The following is an 18,153-nucleotide window of genomic DNA, read 5'->3' as shown; positions in this document are numbered from 1 at the left end:
GCTCATTACAGTGCTCCCACCTGCACCCCCCAACTTGTCGATGAGTAACAGGATTTTGCTGTTACTTGTGGACACAGTGGGGGAGTGTCCTATTGTTGGTGGGTCGCCTCCCCTCCCGGCCGCATGGGCAAGCCACGACTGCAACAGATTCTACATGGTAAATGTCTTGAAATGCAACTGATTCACCGTGAGCCCTCCTCGCCTTTATGATTTAATTGACCTGCAACCATAGACTCTATCTGTTATTAAATGAATAACCCGAGTATCCTTCACGGAAGTCAGCAGTATGGAGATGTATGCACCTCTTCTGCATGACTGGCTATTCGCCAGCCCTTCATGCTTTTCAGAGGTCCCTGTCCTTATGAATCTCCTATATTTTATTATTATACACGTTAATAACACTCAATGGGCCTCATTACGGGTTTGGCGGTAGTCATGCTGCTATTGGCGGCATTGCTGCCTCCAAAACCGGGTCTGGGTTCCCTGAATGGGGAATTACCGGGCCATTCCGAGTTCGGAGGGCCCGGTAATTCCTCCCTCAGGGAACCCGGGCCCGGACCTTCCCCATTCCCATTCGAACCCCCATAGGGCTCAATGGGAATCGGAGAGGGAGCTAACACCGGCCAATTACGCCCGGCCCGTTGTTAGCTCCCTGATCCCCTCGCGGGACCCAGTAACAACGCCTGGTTTTACCAGGCGTCCTTACCGGGTCCCGCGAGGAGACCTCATAATCAGGCGGAATGGGAATAACGGGTCCGCACCCATTAGCGGACCCCGTTAAACCATTCCACTTGACTTGTAATGAGGCCCAATGAGTCGACCTCTGAATCATAAAAAGCACATACAGGCATGTCTGAGACTTGACTGACTCTGCTGGTCTGTCATGCAATTCCCTACTTCAACACTACTAATCTGATCAACTTCAGAAGGATGAAAGGCTGAGTTCCTACCCAGATTCAAACCAGAGAGCTGCAGGTTACATATAGATCTCTGCAGCAGGTGCAATTATCAATTGAGATAGATTACTGAAACTTTTAATGTGCTCTCCTACTGGGATGAGATTCACATATATGCGGCACGCTATATCATCTTTCTAATGCCACCACACAGCACCAACTCAACGCTCCCATTCTCCTAAATGTTCTCACCCTTCCTGAATCCTTTTAAGTTATTTTGTGTATGTTTTCCCCCAAGAATCAGTCCAATCCTGACCGAACCTCTCCTGAAGCTCCCTGTGAATTGAATGCTCTTAATAGAAATGTGGATAGTTTTGTTGTAGAAGTAAAATCCTCGGGAACCTACAAACTAATACGAATATTACTAGCAGATTTGTGGGAATCCAGGGATAACTTTTGAGAAAGTTTGGCCAAGCTTAAAGGTGGGTTTTCTGCTGTAACAATGGGTAATAGGATTTCCACAAACTATTTTTCATAGCCTTATGAAGATAAATGGGATGCAATACAGTCAAAGGTACATCTCCTGTCCTATCGCAGTATGCTTCAGCACGTTCAATGCACAGCAGGGGAGTTTCTTTGATCTGTGATGTTAGAAACCCTTTGAAGGGAAGACAGTAAACATATTTCTACACGCCCAGTTCACTAGACTCTCTTCTCATGCCCATCATTTTCTTATGAAGGAACAGTTATGTTTCAGAAAAAAAACCTCGTAGAGTCTTGAATGTTGTGGGGATTGTAAGCCTGTTGTGAAGCAATTACGTTTTTCAATTTCAAAAACAAGTTCATAGTAATCTTTAAAAGTCATTTCATAGTGCCTTCAAACGTCCTCTTAAAAACATGTTGCTTTTTACTTGACTGGCCAGAATGATTACCCTTTTCAAGCTGTCGTGGTGTAAGCCATCTCTCACAAGTAACATAATTCTCTATAGAAGTAGTACACTATAACGTTAAGTCAACTTCTGCGGAATGATCAGGACCCGTTTTACAGATTTAAACAACACAGCTAACACAACTAAGGGATAGATGTTTGAACAACAGTTTGAGCATGTGGGCATCCCAATGTCAAAAAGGCCAATTGGGTCCAGGGTCCCTATACAAATAGTTAAGCTTGCTTTTTTTATAACATTGATTTTTATATCTGTGGATATCCACATCATCCCACAATCTTGTAGTAAAAGATCTGTAGATTAAAAATGTAAATCCTTAAAATATATTCAGTGGCAGAGATGGGGCTTTAGTGGGGCTATTCCTGCTCCATGATGGACTCTGCTGCATCAGCTTATCTGTCAATGCTGCCTTTCCTTGATCACAATTGCAGCAGCAATTGAAAGGAAGTCCCCAGCCAGAGAAGACAAAGCTACAGGTTTTTATGGGCAAAAAAGGTCCCCTGCAAGGATCACCATAAGGCATCTTTTGGAGCAACACACCAAGAGAAGGTCCTTCCCTTCTAGACACATGGATGTCCAAGGTGGGCAAGTAGCTCATCTAAGCAAATCAACAACCACTAACATAGAGCGGTTGGAGGTTTGCAAACTTAATGGGTGAGGGGTGCATCATAACCAGAATGAGAGATGTGTAACGGGTCAGAAATGAAAGCTGGACACAAAGTTGTCATGTTTTTGCTTAAACACCTTTATTTAAATGAAAATGTGTTGGGAAAATGCTTCTTTGACCCTGTGCTAAAGAGGAGGCTCCCTACCTAAAAACCAAAAACAAATATGTCTGTGTCAGGATGTCAATAACTGAAAAGCCGTCCTGGTGTCCAAAACATCCTATCCTGATCCTAACACTGCAAACAAAACAATAAGGTGTATAAGGAAATGTCTTCAACCTGATATTGGCAAAAGAAATATTTACAGATTAGAATAACTCCAACAAAAATGTTCTCCAAGGTGAAAGACGTTGGACAAAGAGAGTGGTCCCCTTCCCCTCTGTTTTGAAATTGGATGGCAATGCCTCTTTTAATAACAGTTCCTTTGTGACTTTCCTTGATTCACAATGTTCCTCTTTAAGCAACAAGCTTTGTAAGTCTTTCTTTAACACAATTGTCTCTTTTGTCTAGAAAACACTGTTCTTCTTATTGTTTCTTGTACCTTTGCAACTTTGCAACGTGCCTAGTACACTCCCCTGCCAGGGCTCTTTACTCAATTTTAACTACCTGGTGTACTCACCTGCCAGGACTTGTGGTTTCACTTGCCTGGTATCTTTCTCTTGCTAGGACATCCAATTCATTTCAATTTCCTGGTATCTTTCCCTTGCCAGGACCTCTTATGTGGTTCAATTGTATTGCATTGCATTGTAGTCACCATTTATATAGCACCATTTTCCCATTTGAATAGCCTCAATGTGTTTCGTGGTTGGAACAATCTCAGGTACCAACATCCAGGTATGGAAACATTCTAAGAGTAGACTTTAAGATGCTTGTGTGCATTCTGCTGAGGTAGGACTTCGGAGGGCTGACTAGGCTCAAGTAAGCAACCCAAGAGGTCAGGTATGTGGGTGAGTGCTATCAGTGGGCAAAACTACTACCTGTCTTCCAATTACTAAAACGATTAACCAGGTAATCTAATAAGTTCAATGACAGGAGATATTTGCATGTAATCACCTATGATCTATAGGCTATGACAATATTTCCCCATCCCCAAAAGAAACAGCCATCTACGTGTGTTTTGTTTTATGCCTCCCTGGAGGTTCTGAGTGTGTCACTGCTCCTACCCGCAAATCCATCCAAGTGCATAACATGCCCTATACCTCAAGTTATGCTGGTGCACTTCCCCTCTACCTCCCATGAGCCTAGGAATCAGGCATTCTGAGTGCATGGGTATGCCCCTTTAATAATTGGCTAGGACAATCCATCTAAGTGCATAACATGTCCTGTCCCCAAATCAAACCTGGCGCTGCAATTGCTACCTCTAGCGATCCGTTTAATCTAGCATTCTGCATCTTTATGGCAAGCCCTCTTGGATATTGGATAGGGGAGGGTCTGCTTGTGCAGGGCCACTTGGTGTTCTGTCGAGGAGGGAATTTGGATGTGGCACTGGCGGACTACTGTCAAGATGCTTTTCAGTGGCAATGTTCGGGTACTATCAGATTTTAAGGTGTTGTCCGGTAACCAGAGTGCACCAGTGAGAGTGTTGAGGTCTGGGTTGGGGGGGTGATGTGTGATTGTCATTAGGAGTTGAAAGGGGTGGGTTTATCACAGTGGGCCACTGCAACAACAGCTAGAGTCTGCTAGAATGTGGTTTGCTGGTGTTTTGGTGGGCCTGGGCCAGTGCTTGTGTGCAGGGAGATGTCAAGGATAGTGCGGAGAGGGGGATTCAGGAGGAGGAAGGGAATAGCCACGTTTTGAGGGGGTCTTTCTGAATGTGTGGTAGTTGTTAATGTGGCGGATGTGGAGTGGTCTGACCTGCCGGGCAGGAGGGCACCCGCCCGCAGAGTTCTAGTATGTCGGTCCGGAAACAATGGTGCTGGTAAGCTTACCGGTACTGTTGTTTCCGGACTAGCACACTTATGAGGCCCATGGTCTTGATGCGGTGGACTGATGGGACCCAACCCAAGGTTAAATGGATGCTCCCCTTTGTTTGATTTTGTGAAACATCAAGGGCTGAGGAAACATCTGGCAGACCCTGCGTGGTGCAACTTCATCCGGGGGTACGATCGGATTTTTATGCAAGAAACTTGGGTAATGGAACCATTGGAGTTACAAGGATATCAGACTTTCTCTATCCTGGCAATAATAGGCCCAAGGGGTTGAACAAATGGAGGGCTGTGGCACTCAATTGGCATGTGGAGAAACGTGAGACAGGATACCTGGATCTGCAACATCTAATAGTGCACCTCTGGGGAGGTGATTACCTCTTGTTTTTTTAATGTTTTTAATATCCCAAATAGTTCATCAAAGGGTCCAAAATGGATTTACTTCAAAAACTGGCTGATAAATGAGAAGATTATGAACCAAGTAGAATTCATGTTCTCTTAGCCAGCAACTTTAACCTATAGTTTGAGCTTCTGGGGGAGTTAGAGGGGTTTTGAGATGATCAGGATGAGATCTGGGATATCCCATCCCCAGATTCTTCTCCTCCCAAAGAATGCATGTCCGTGCTATTGACACTGCCCGTGTCCTGTATGGTCTAGAGTTTGTTTGTTTGTTTGTTTGTTTATTCACTTATTACGCGCTCCAGACCCGGAGGTAATAGGGCGCAACGATATGAAGATGCAAAGCTTACATGGTTATACATTAGTGAACTGGAATGAGGAACCTTTTTCAGTGGACACTTTTAAGGTTACACCTCAGCGCCCTCTTTAGAGCAATATATTTGTTGCATGAGCAGAGTAACAATGGAGAAGTAGTGGCTCCTCTACTCCATTTTCAAAGAGAATAATATGGTTGTAGTTACAACTCTTGCAATCATGCGCCACAATTTCAAATAATAATACCTCCACTCAGTAGGATTTTGATTATAGTAGGATTTTTATGTGAACGGGTGCCCTTTTAGGATGACACGTGTTTCAACGGACTCAGCCGCCTTTTTCAAATCAGGGCTAAATAGTAATTCATCAAAAATAGCAAATAATAACATTCAAACAAAATTGTATCACAATTCCGGAAAATAAATTAAATGTAAACACAGAGAGCAAGGAGGGGGATCGGGAAGGATTGGTTCGGATAAAAACAGATCATAACACATGTTGAGAAGTAAACATGAAGGAATGGGGGAAATATAAAGAAAAAAGACAAAGAGAAAGTGCAATGAGTATAATTTCATATTATGTCATACTGTATATGAAAAATATGTATAACGAAACGTTCTTACCGAATGGTAGTATTTTGTAAATTTGGAACGCCGCCTTTCAGCAAGTCTAAATATGTAATGGGATCAAACCCAGCCTGTCGAATAGACTTTAAATAATTAGATTCCATACATCGTTCTCTGCTGCCTAGTAATTAAATACATCTAAACTTGGTTGCGTTCTATTGTTATGCGCTTAATTGTATCAGCCAATACCTAAAAATGCTGTTATTAATGATTTGCCTTAGAATACGTAGCAAAGGAAGTTTAACCCACATTTTTAACGTCTATTATGTGTGTGCGTTTGAAAAAACAAAAAGGATACACAAGTCACGGCATCCCATTAATAACAGCATTTTTAGGTATTGGCTGATACTACCATTCGGTAAGAACGTTACAACCACATCTAGTTGATTCCCTTCCATAGTCAGGTTCAGAGGTTTTGCCTTCTTGAAGGGTTGCTTCACCAGTGACATCACTTTGGTTTTGGTGGTGTTGATATGTAACTCATTTGCAGTCATGTATTCTCCCAATCATTGTAGACTTGTCTGTAATCCAGCTGGTGTTTTGTCTAATAGAATGATATTGTCAGCATACATCATTACTGGCACCGCTTGAGTTTATTTTGGGAGGGTTTAGGGCACTGCTTTCGAAGTGATCTTCAATATCTGCAGTGTATAGGTTGTACAGTGTAGCTGCCAACGGGCATCCTTGTTTTAATCCATTAGTTGTCTTGATGGATGGAGTAGTAGTGCCGTTTTTACCTAGTCTGACTGTTATCGAGGTATTTGAGGACAGCAATTTGATTGGTTCCAGTATTTCAGTGGGATATTTCCATGTTGTTAATTTTTTCCACAGGTTTTGTCTCAATAGGCCATGTGGAGGTCGATAAATGCCGCATGAACCATCGTTTTGTTTTTTATTGCTTCATGTTTGATTAGGTTTAATAATATTAAGTTTATGTTTGTTCCGACATTGGATGTCAAACCTCTTTGTCGAGTCGCAAAACGGACATTTTCCATTGCCCATTGTTTCAGCTTTTTGAGCAGGATTGTTGCAAATAGCTTCCCTAATGGATCGAGGATAGCTATGGGTCTGAGGTTTTGTGGGTCGTCCCGAGGGCCCTGCTTGTATATTGGTACTATGGTTGCGGTTTGCCATGACTGACGGATCTGGTTGAGTTTGTTGATCGCAGAGAGTATCTGTTCCATGAAGTTGACCCATAGGTGTGCATCTTTTTTAATGGTTGCGTTTGACAGACCATCGGGTCCCGGCGCACGGGAGGTGTTTAGTTTGCGGATCATCTCCGTCAGATCTTGCTTTTCGTATTGAATGCGCCATTTTTTAGTCACGGTTGATTGACTGTTGTTTATGTTTGTGGTCCCATCACTATATATTGCGAGAAGTGCTGGATCCATTGTTGTTGGGTGACATTTGCTGTCAAATCGTCTTGTTTTCTGGCATTATTATTAAAGAGGTTCCATAGTTCTCTTAAGTTCTAACTTTTCAATGTTCTCATGATTGCTTCCACATCCTGTTGCAGTAGCGTCTTGCGAAATGTTTTCCTCCAGTTTGGTATGATTGTTTTGCCCATTTTATCTGATGACTGTGGCTTGGGCTGTCAATGTTATTTTAGCCAGCAACTTTAACCTATAGTTTGAGCTGCTGGGGGAGTTAGAGGGATTTTGAGATGATCAGGATGAGATCTGGGATATCCCATCCCCAGATTCTTCTCCTCCCAAAGAATGCATGTCCACGCTATCGACACCGCCTGTGTACTGTATGGTCTAGAGTTTGTTTGTTTGTTTGTTTGTTTGTTTATTCACTTATTACGCGCTCCAGACCCGGAGGTAATAGGGCGCAACGATATGAAGATGCAAAGCTTACATGGTTATACATTAGTGAACTGGAATGAGGAATCTTTTTCAGTGGACACTTTTAAGGTTACACCTCAGCGCCCTCTTTAGAGCAATATATTTGTTGCATGATGTAAGGATATTTGGCATGTTACAGCACAGAGTACAGCACTACTGCACAGGTTGCAAACAGCACAGAGTACAGCACTACTGCACAGGTAGCAAACAGCACAGAGTACAGCACTACTGCACAAGTAGCACATTTTTTTTTTTGCAGCACCACCACAAGGGTGCGGTGCATTGCTATATGGGTTACCAGATTAACAAGGAAAGACAGGCTATTCAGTCAAAAACGATTTTAACATATAAGATGCGAATCTATTTTTACAGTTAAAAGCACACGTGCTCATTTAAAAATGCACACTATTTTTCACCTGAAATGCCTATGGTGCGAGAGACACATTTGAAAATTAACAGCTAACCTATTAACCATTAACCTGACTAATAAAACCTTATTTAACATAACCCACTAATGAAATGTGTTCTCTACTGCAGAATTAGGCATACTCTGAAAACCATTTAAATGTGTGTGCAGATTTTTTTCTTCTCTTCTTTGTCTGCTTCTCCGTGTTTTTGTGCACAGTAACTGCAGGAAGAAGGAAGTCAGATTTGCAACAATTGCAAATGTATAAGCGAAGCTATTGTTGAGAGTAGGAGGATGAGAGATGATGGATTTCATTGGGACACGTCATACAGAGGGCTGAGATGAAAGCTTTAGTGGGCAGTATCGGGGAAAAAGACAGGGAGACATTTTTCTGCACTACTGGGGAGAAGACCTGGCTGTGGGACTCCTGACTGAATGCAGATCCCTGCGTCCTGCTACAGTCAAGATTTGGCAGTCGAGATTGGGGAGAGCTGAAAGAAGGACCTTTCCACTGGCTGAGGCGTTCCTATCTGAAAAAGCTGAGAATTCCAGGCAATGAACCCGGTTTGAGAAGGCAAGCGTTCCTTTTTGCTGGAGTTAATCCAAGGGAGCCACATTCACAAAGAGAACAGCCAAAGAGAACAACTAAAAAGATAAGGTAATGAGAAGTGTGGTAGCTGAGTGTGTACGGTAATATGCAGTCAGTGTAGGATTCCTGTGCATGCCTTAATCAAATGCTAATGTTGCAATTTGAGTTCTGTTCTCCGCCACGCTCTTTGCAGTGTGTCATAGACAATGCTTTTACTGTACCATTTTATTTATTTCTGTAAAGAGTGAGATCGTGTTTAAATGCAACTTTTATAATACAGAAAAATATTTGAAAACAGACGGGTGGTGTATTTAATATTTACCATTACAATGCCGATGAAGTGGGGGAGATTTTTAAACAGTGCAATGGTCATTTTAAGACAGATGTGTGCATGTCAGATTCAGTATTAACAGTTGTGAGTGATTGTAGCATAGCTCGTTGGAGGTACATGAGCCAACGGGAAGAGAGACTCTCAGAACATAGCTCCCTAGCGTATATAAGGTAGTGGAAATTACCACAAGATTACCATATATAGCTCTCTGTCGTAAATAAGTCAGTGAGATCGCCCATGGTGGCACACTATCACTGAAAAATGTGGTTTTCCTAAAATGTAGGTCTGAGGTCTCTCTAGTGATTACACGAAAAATCTAAGCAAAGATAAGGGATTTTGGACATTGGGGCCACAAATAAAACAAGGGAATTATGCTCACCAAAATACCACCAACCGCGCCTACCACCCACGCATACCAAATATGCATGCCTGGGTGCTGAAATAATGCATGTTCACTGTATTATTGTTGTACATGGCCCAATCTGAATACAAGGAGTGATTGTTGCTAAGTTATATTTCGGCGGTAAGAAAATACCGTCAGGCCCCAAATCTCCACAAAATACCCTACAATGAGCAGAGTAACAATGGAGAAATAGTGGCTCCTCTACTCCATTTTCAAAGAGAATAATATGGTTGTAGTTACACCTCTTGAAATCATGCGCCACAATTTCAAATAATAATACCTCCACTCAGTAGGATTTTGATTATAGTAGTATTTTTATGTGAGCGGGTGCCCTTTTAGGATGACACGTGTTTCAACGGACTCAGCCGCCTTTTTCAAATCAGGGCTAAATAGTAATTCATCAAAAATAGCAAATAATAACATTCAAACAAAATTGTATCACAATTCCGGAAAATAAATGAAATGTAAACACAGAGAGCAAGGAGGGGGATAGGGAAGGATTGGTTTGGATAAAAACAGATCATAACACATGTTGAGAAGTAAACATGAGGGAATGGGGGAACTATAAAGAAAAAAGACAAAGAGAAAGTGCAATGAGTATAATTTCATATTATGTCATACTGTATATGAAAAATATGTATAACGAAACGTTCTTACCGAATGGAAGTATTTTGTAAATTTGGAACGCCGCCTTTCAGCAAGTCTAAATATGTAATGGGATCAATCCCAGCCTGATGACTGCGGCTTGGGCTGTCAATGTTTCCCAGCTGACGGATTGTCCTTCGCATTTCTTTTTTCCTCTCTACAAGTTCAGGATTGAAAGCATGTTGATGTAGTTTAATGTCATTCCTCTTGCTCTCCTTCAGGAAGAGGATTAGTAGCCATTTGAAATGATGTCTGTCTATGTCTTTCATTGCTGTTTGCTCTATTGTCTTCGTTAGCTCTCGGGTTTGTACCTGATTCATTCAGAGTCTTAACATTTTGCCGACAATTTCTATTGCTGGGCACCTAGGTTTTCTTTTGCATTGTGTTAGACATTGGCCTATTGCTGACATTTGGTACTGGACGCTTTTTGCAGTCAGTTCTATGGCTACTTCGATTATTGATGCTTTGTGTTCTTCCGATAGATAAATGTAATCTGTTGTTGCTGAAGAGGCACCTCTAACCCAAGTTGGTATAATCTTGTCGGCGTCTTCAGTTGGATGTTTAAGGTATGTGAGGTTCTGCATGGTTGTTTCTTTCTGCCATCTCTTGGCACGTGTAGATAAGTCTGCATTTTTCATGGGTTCTCCTTAGCCTGTGAATAGGTGAATATTCAGGTCGCCACAGATGATAAATTCGGCATGTTGGTATTTGGTGATTTTTTTGTCTATTGTTAGAAAGAGCCCATCAAGGAAGCAGTTGTCATTTATGGCGGCTGGATTCCAATAGATGTTCATGATTGATATCAGCCGTTCAGGTTTCATCTGTATATCTGGTTGATGATTATTTAACTGAATTTTTATGATTGTATTTTGGGTCCATGAGTTGATATTTTTAGTGCTCACTATACTCCAATTTGATACTGTTTTGATCATAGTGAGGAGGGCTGAAGGGGGTCTGCCTTGAATTCCTTTGCGAGCTGGGTTCAAGACAGTGGTGAACCCATCAGACCAAGGGGTTTCTATGAGCCATGTTTCTTGGAGGCAGATAATGTTAAAGGGTTTCAATTCAGGTGAGGGTTGATTGATTAGATGGGTGTTCCCCCTAGTGTTCCATTCACTGCAGCATTACGCAAGATGCTTGGCAAACACATTTCATGGACTTGTATGGGGATAACCTGGTGCACTAAGTTGAGTCTAGCACACAGGTATTTACAGCACCAGAGTCGACTGTTAGTTGGGCAGTTTTTTGCTCACTTTTGGATGAAGGTGCAGGATGCAATCATGTCACAAAAGGGAGGGAAGGTGCCTTGGTCTGATAATATTCCTATTCCTATACACAAAGATGAGCTGGCTATCTGGACCCCCATGGTTTCTATACCACTATAAGTCTGAGCATGGTTCCATCTTCATGGCATAGCGCTGTATGTTAAATAAACGTTTTTTTAAGAAAAGAAAAGGAGGGAAGGTGTCACCATAAATTATAGACCAATATCTTTGTTGGACAGCTCAGGTAATGTTTTTGCAAAGACAATTCTTAGGCTTTTGCAGGAATGGATAGCTACTAACGAAATCATTGATCAACTTCAAGCGGGGTTCCAAGCTTGAAAAGGTACTACAGACCAGAGTTTCTGTTTATTTCTATTGGTTCAAAGTATTACAGTACTCAGGAAACTCAAGCTGTACGCAGTCTTCGTTGATCTTAAAACAGCCTTTGACTGGGTACCACGGAATACTCTATGGCAGGTCTTAGTCAAAAGGGGCATTCCGGGTCATTTCTTGTTTATAATCCAGCAGCTATATTCAGATAACAAGGCTGCAGTTCACTGGGGCCTGTGGGGGAGAAACAACTGATTAATTTGCTGTAGCCAGAGGAGTGAGACTGGGCTGCGTCCTTGCTCCTCTTCTATTTTGTGTATAAATGATCAAAGAAATAGGGAAATTGCTTACGAACTTCCCGCCAACCAAAACCTGGGAATGACTCAATGTCAGTGTTTTTCGCAGATGATAATCTCATTCTAGTTACATCCCATATGGGACTGAGGACCACCTTGAATAGTTTTCTGGATAAGTACAAGGAGCTTCAGGTTGTAATTAGTACAGGGAAGACCAATGCCCTCGTTTTTAAACCAAAATTCTCCATATTGCAATAAATCAATGTCAGGAGAATGGTTATTGCACTTCACAAATGGGTTAAGCTTACGCCAATCCCGACAAATATGGTTGGGTTGTTACAATATTTATTTAACTGCCATTGCAGGGAGCGGTATCGCCAGCACCTGAGATTAATATTGCACAAGCTAAAGCATCAGCCTTATATGGTGCAGATATATGGGGAATACGCAAAAACTCAGAAACCTTGGCTATAGCCGAAAATCAATTCCTAAAGAATTTGCTAATGCTTCCCTTGAGCAGTCCGAACACACAAATCCACATGGAAATTGATCTCCGCCTGATAGGTGATCAGGTGAGCCTAAAACCAGTACTATACTGGATGAAGGTGTGGTGCTTGCCCAGTCTCATAACATACAGGGAAACACTCTCTTGGGTTATGAGCTTGGAAGGGGGGAGAGCTCTACCATGGATGGTGCACATGAAGCAAGCTCTCAATGACGTGGATCTGAGGAGTCTATGGTTTGATCCGGTTACTCTAGACAAATCATGTGCCGCCAGGGTAAAAGGTGCCACTGTTTGCTTGTAAAGAAGGTGGATGGTGGAAAAATGTTGTAAACAAAGTCTCGGTCTGGAATATTTGCTAATGGAAAGGGATTTTGGCTTTGAGAAATACTTGGTTGCCATTAATACGCCTTTTGCTCCTGCATATCTTTTAAAGCTAAGGACAAACACTATTAACATTACTAGTTTTACAAGTCTGTGGGGTGGGAGAGGCCCAAGTAAATGCCCACTTGGTGGTCTTGGTGTTGAAAGCATTAAGAGTTAGGTATTTGAAGCCATTGTTAAACACAGTAAATACCCAGAACCAGTAAATACCCAGAACACTGCCCAAGCAGTGACATACATTAAGCAAACATCAGATTTGAGTACTGTGTTTTATGTAGTGAAGCATGAACCACTGTGCATGGCTCAATAGAACACGGGTCATACATGCCTAGGAATTTACCTGTGCCTGCACGGCTTCAGATGGGGAGTTTTCGGTCCTACTAAGCTGGTTTTATTCATTACTTAGCTTTATACCTACCAGTGCCCCCCAAAAAGAACATTGGGCGAAAATGATTGAAGTGAAGTTCACGATTTTGATTGTAGGATTATAACTTTTAGTCTTGTGTTGCACCTTAAGACATGAAATGAATATCCACTTATATTTGCAAGAATGAACTTACCTGTCTATATTTAATTATTGGAATTGAAAGTATGATGTTTGGACCTCACAATGTATACATTTGTGTTATGCTCTTTATTTTAGTACTTTTGCACAAGGTCCATGACGATTAATTCTGAACAGCTAGACAATGGACCTTTGATGTTCTCTAAAATTAATACATTAGATGTGCATTATTGTATTGAAGCTTTATTGCATTAATTTAGAGTTTTCATATTGTGATGTATTTTAAGATAAGGGATGCTTTCCCCTTATTGGAAAGGACGAATTTGATTGTTTATATCTAAACTCATTGACACTATGTGTATGAGTTTGGGATTGTTTTGTACATATTATTTTATTCATGCCCTTTTTTTAAAGCTGTTCTAATGTCTTTTTACATATGTGATATAGTGACTTATATGGAATAAAGGCAATTGTATTGACTGAAGATGACACTGAGTGAAACATATCAGCCAACAAAACAGCCCATAGAAAAAGATGCTGTCAAGGGAAAATGATGGCATCCACTCTACGTATTTGGGCTGCACGGTTGAGGGAATCGCACTCTTTGCAGTTTACAACTCAACATTTGGGGAAAAAGGTTAAATAATTTAATAGTTCAAGAAGCCCGAACTTTGTGATACATTGTTTCCAATCTTTATTCTGTGACTGCCATTCACCAGATGAAAGAAATTAGAGAACACGGAACACATCATGAGTGTGGTGAATGTTCATGTGGCAGGCGTAAACGTAACTGCCAGCGTAGAATCCAAGGACCTGATTAGATTGATGACCACCTTTATTCATGCCCCATTCAAACTGGATTGGACACCATCTCAAAGATTCATTACCAGAACTATACGGTTACCAAGCGTTGGCATTGCCATGAAGGTCTAGTTTACTGTGATAAAGTGAATGGGGACATGGTTCAGGATATTTAATGGGCTAGTTTCTCACTGAGGTTTGGGGTGCATTCTTTATATATGTTTTGTATATGAATATGTATGATTTAAACAAGAGAACTGAGAATTGATTACCCCTCTCTACACGTAACCAGGAGGTAGGAGAGTGGGGTGGTTCTACAACATGGTTAGCATTAAAACAACATAATGATCACTCAAGAGCAGCAAAACACACAATGGAATTTCAAAAGAGATGGAATGAAAAGAGAAATTGAATACATTTAATTTTAGTTATACATAATTTAAAAGAACAGTACTCAACCGGACTGAACAAGTGGATGCACAAAAGAAAGTCACAAACACTAGAAAACTAAAAACAAAGACTAAACAGGGTTGTAAGTCACAAAATGGACATTACTTCTCAAAATGAATGCACTAGATTACTATCATTAGTGATCTTTTATAAGATAGTCAACATGTTTCGGCCATGATTTGCATTGGACACTATCTCTCTAGTGTCTTTTCGGGAATAGATGTAGCGGCCATCTTCAGGACTGAGGATTTCTTTCAGGAAAACTTCAATTTAATGATTACCCCATTTTATGATGTAATTGTGACATCACTGATCTAAAAAGATACAAATAGTTGATTAATAACTTAAAGTGATCTTGTGCTCTATACATTTGTTGTTTAACATCACATTTAGTCAATTGATTACAAATAAGACAGGAGTAGATGGTAACAAACTACTAAGAGATTAATGTAATTCAACCTGTAAATTTCAAAATTCGCACTTAGGGAATTCTGCCTTGCGAACTCTGTATTTCTAGTTTCGCAAATAAACAAAAAAGCAAATCACAAATAAAATAACCACACCACTCTCTTACTTGCTTCTCCAGGCTCAGTAAGAAAAAGTTGACACACAATGCGTCAAATCTGAATAATTTCTTTAACACGAACGAATAATACAACAGTGCAATGTCGTCCTTGTGGCAAGAGAAAACAATCTTGTCCTACAATATAATTGTTGTAATTAGTTCCCATTGTCTTATTTGTTCTAAATAGTTGTCTCGTTTGAGTTATTGCACAACTGAACGTCAAATACTGAATCTATCTTTTAGGCTCAAGGCCGTAATTTGAGGAACATCAGCTTCCTATGTCATCTCGTCTCATAACAAAAGGCTTATAAATTACGTTTTTGAATGAGCCAGACTCTAGTGCTTTTTACTGAATATGCTCAAAAACAAGAAAGATTGCCTTCAGAGTTGTTTGCCAAAACATCGGCAAACGCTCGATGTAGTGGTAACGGAACAAATCAGTACCACTGTGAATGTAGAGTGTGCAGACAATTGTTTCTATAGTGTGATAAATGCACGCATTTTTGGATGCACAACAGCGGATGACTCATGGCTTGCCGTGTATACAATTATATATTCAAAAGCGACCACTGGTGGAAAAAAGGAGAAATATTATTACATGCAGCTGTGGTGTACCACACAGGCACCACTCTCTGATATTAAAGAACCTACAGAGGTCGCGTGCTTAGTGAAAAGCATGCTGAACCAAAATCTATATGCTACAAGTATGGATGGCAGATAGACAATGATAAAGGAGTTATAAGAGAAATTCAAAAAAGGCTTACTGCAGCGTTTCAGCAGTCGATTGTTCAGTTTCAACTTGAACGCGAAATGGACAGGACACTGTGCTAAACTCAGTAATAGCGGGTCTGGCCGTATGTCAGGACAAAGCCACGGGCTGAATGAAAAGGATACAAAAGTGGTAGCATCCATTAGGAGCATCCTAAATCTGATGCTCAGACTGGATTGAGGGAGAGGGCATACTGGAGAAATGGTGCACCATTGCAAAAGTACACCAGAATGTGGAAGCGCTTACTTGTTGTACGGGTCCGCGCAGTTAAAGCCGTGTGTGGTGGAAGCCGTAGCCCGAATTAGAATCTATTTAACATGTTGACGTTGAAAGGGGATGTTTAACAAGCGTGTGCGAGTCTCACGTGATAACGCGGGGCTCGTACAAGGTAAACACAGTTTCTTAAAGGCACAGTGTAGCCCCATGAGATGTTGTGCTTACTGAATAAGAAACAGCATGGTCCGCACAAAGTGTCATACGTGCGAGTTGCATAAGAACAACCCAACCTCAAGAAATAATATACATGTAGGTAGTGAAAAGACACATTGGGGAAAACAACACTGCTCAAAAAAGAAATCGGAAGTGTAAGACAATCAAAATGTCTAACGTAATCGAATCAAACCGAATGGAACACAACAAGACTGAAGGATGAGTCAACAATCTCTTGAGAAATGGGTGCTTAGACCCCATGCTGGATACAATATTGGAGAGGATGCACAGAAAGACATATAATGATGGTATCTCAGGCAATGAATGGCTAGAGGGAAAAACTAGTAAATGCACAGAGAGAAGGTCAGCCCAAAAGGCTGTTCCATTCGACTGACAAATTTAACCCCTGATGAACTGTATTTAGGGAATAGATCCAACGTTGTTTGCAACGGCTAAGTGCCAGTTCCCTGTTTCCTCCCTTCGCTGTAAAGTGGATTTTTTTAATCACAAACCATTGGATGTCTGTATATTTGTGATTTTTCGTTATGCAGTAGCAACTAATGGTTTTTTGTCGGTTTTGTTCTTTAGGCAGGACCTATGCTCACATATGCGTTGTCTTACAGGTCTACTGGTTTTGCCTATGTATAGTAGATTACATGGGCATTTGATGCCGTACACTACCCAATCGACAGAGCAGTTAGAAAAAGTCTGAAGTTCCCACTTTTTACCATTAAGCTCAACAAGTTTAAGGTTATTAGTGATGGAACAGACGGAGCATTGGCCGCATTTGTAGTGGCCTAGTAACCGGTGGTAAGTGTCATAGCGTTGTTTGAGTTTGGGGTGCCTGTTCTTTCAGATAGGTATGTACTAAGCTGTCTCTGAAGTTCTTTTGATGTTTAAAAACAAACCTGGGAGGTGCCGGACAAAAGTCTGAGGTGGATACGATATGCCAGTTTTTAAAATTATTTTACGCAGTCCATTGTGATAGCACTGAACGTGCTGACACAAGTTATTCTTTCCTCCAGGTTTTTTGCTTCCGGATGTAAACATCTGTCTCTGTTGGCGTGTTGAGCTTGTTTATGCATGTATGATTGACAATATGTATAAAGGGGCGTTAATATACTATACGGATCTGCCAGATATTCGATAGTATTTTCAAGTAATTACATTTTATGCCAGATACGCTCATCATACGTGCTCGAACATTATACTAGGTATTGACAACATATGTCCAGGTAGTTGCATAATATGCTCTGGTACTCCTACTATGAGCCAGGTGCTGGCATTATATGACCAGGTCCAGGTACTTTATAACAGGCATTGCCAAGATATACCTATCTCGTAACAACTTACACCAGGTGTCATGATATGCCCAGCTCCAAGCACCAACTGTCTTTGTGTCGTCATAGTCCTACCATCATATGCTAATTATTGGTGTCATATAACTGAGCATTCACACTATATGCCCATGTAGTGCCCTGATATTACATTAACTGTCATGATATATCCATGTTGTACCACTGTCCTGTACTACAGAATCATAAGTGTGATTTTAAAAGTTGTAATAAACATATTTTAGGGAGCTGTCCAGATCCATAGAAATCTGCCTTCTATTCCTATGGGTCTAAGTGAATTCTTCAAACATACTCAATGAATACCTTAAACATTATATTTATCATTCTGCTGCGGTGGGCAGTCCACCAGAGGATATTGACCTTTGATTTTTTGAAGTACCTTCCTGTGCCACATAGTAATCATGCTTTCAATACCTAGATAATAAAATTCCTGTGCTTGCCACAGACCCTCAAGATATTAGTGAAATTGTTAAACATGAAGAATTTACTTTGAGCCACAGTAAAAGAG

At 41.0% G+C, this 18,153-nt stretch overlaps 1 long non-coding RNA gene across 1 annotated transcript; it reads right to left on the bottom strand.

Annotated features, from left to right (window-relative positions):
• Positions 1 to 13,957: 13,957 nt before the first annotated feature.
• Positions 13,958 to 16,219, bottom strand: LOC138568979 (uncharacterized). The gene is made up of 3 exons (XR_011303034.1): positions 16,108 to 16,219; positions 15,857 to 15,969; positions 13,958 to 14,841 (listed from the first exon to the last, which is right to left on the bottom strand). It is a non-coding gene; the product is annotated as an uncharacterized lncRNA (long non-coding RNA).
• Between the last annotated feature and the right edge of the window lie 1,934 nt (positions 16,220 to 18,153).

Source organism: Ambystoma mexicanum, chromosome 2q, assembly GCF_040938575.1.
Source record: "Ambystoma mexicanum isolate Mex_15411 chromosome 2q, UKY_AmexF1_1, whole genome shotgun sequence".
Taxonomy (NCBI): Eukaryota; Metazoa; Chordata; class Amphibia; order Caudata; family Ambystomatidae; genus Ambystoma; species Ambystoma mexicanum.
This window is presented reverse-complemented; position numbering and strand designations above follow the sequence as displayed.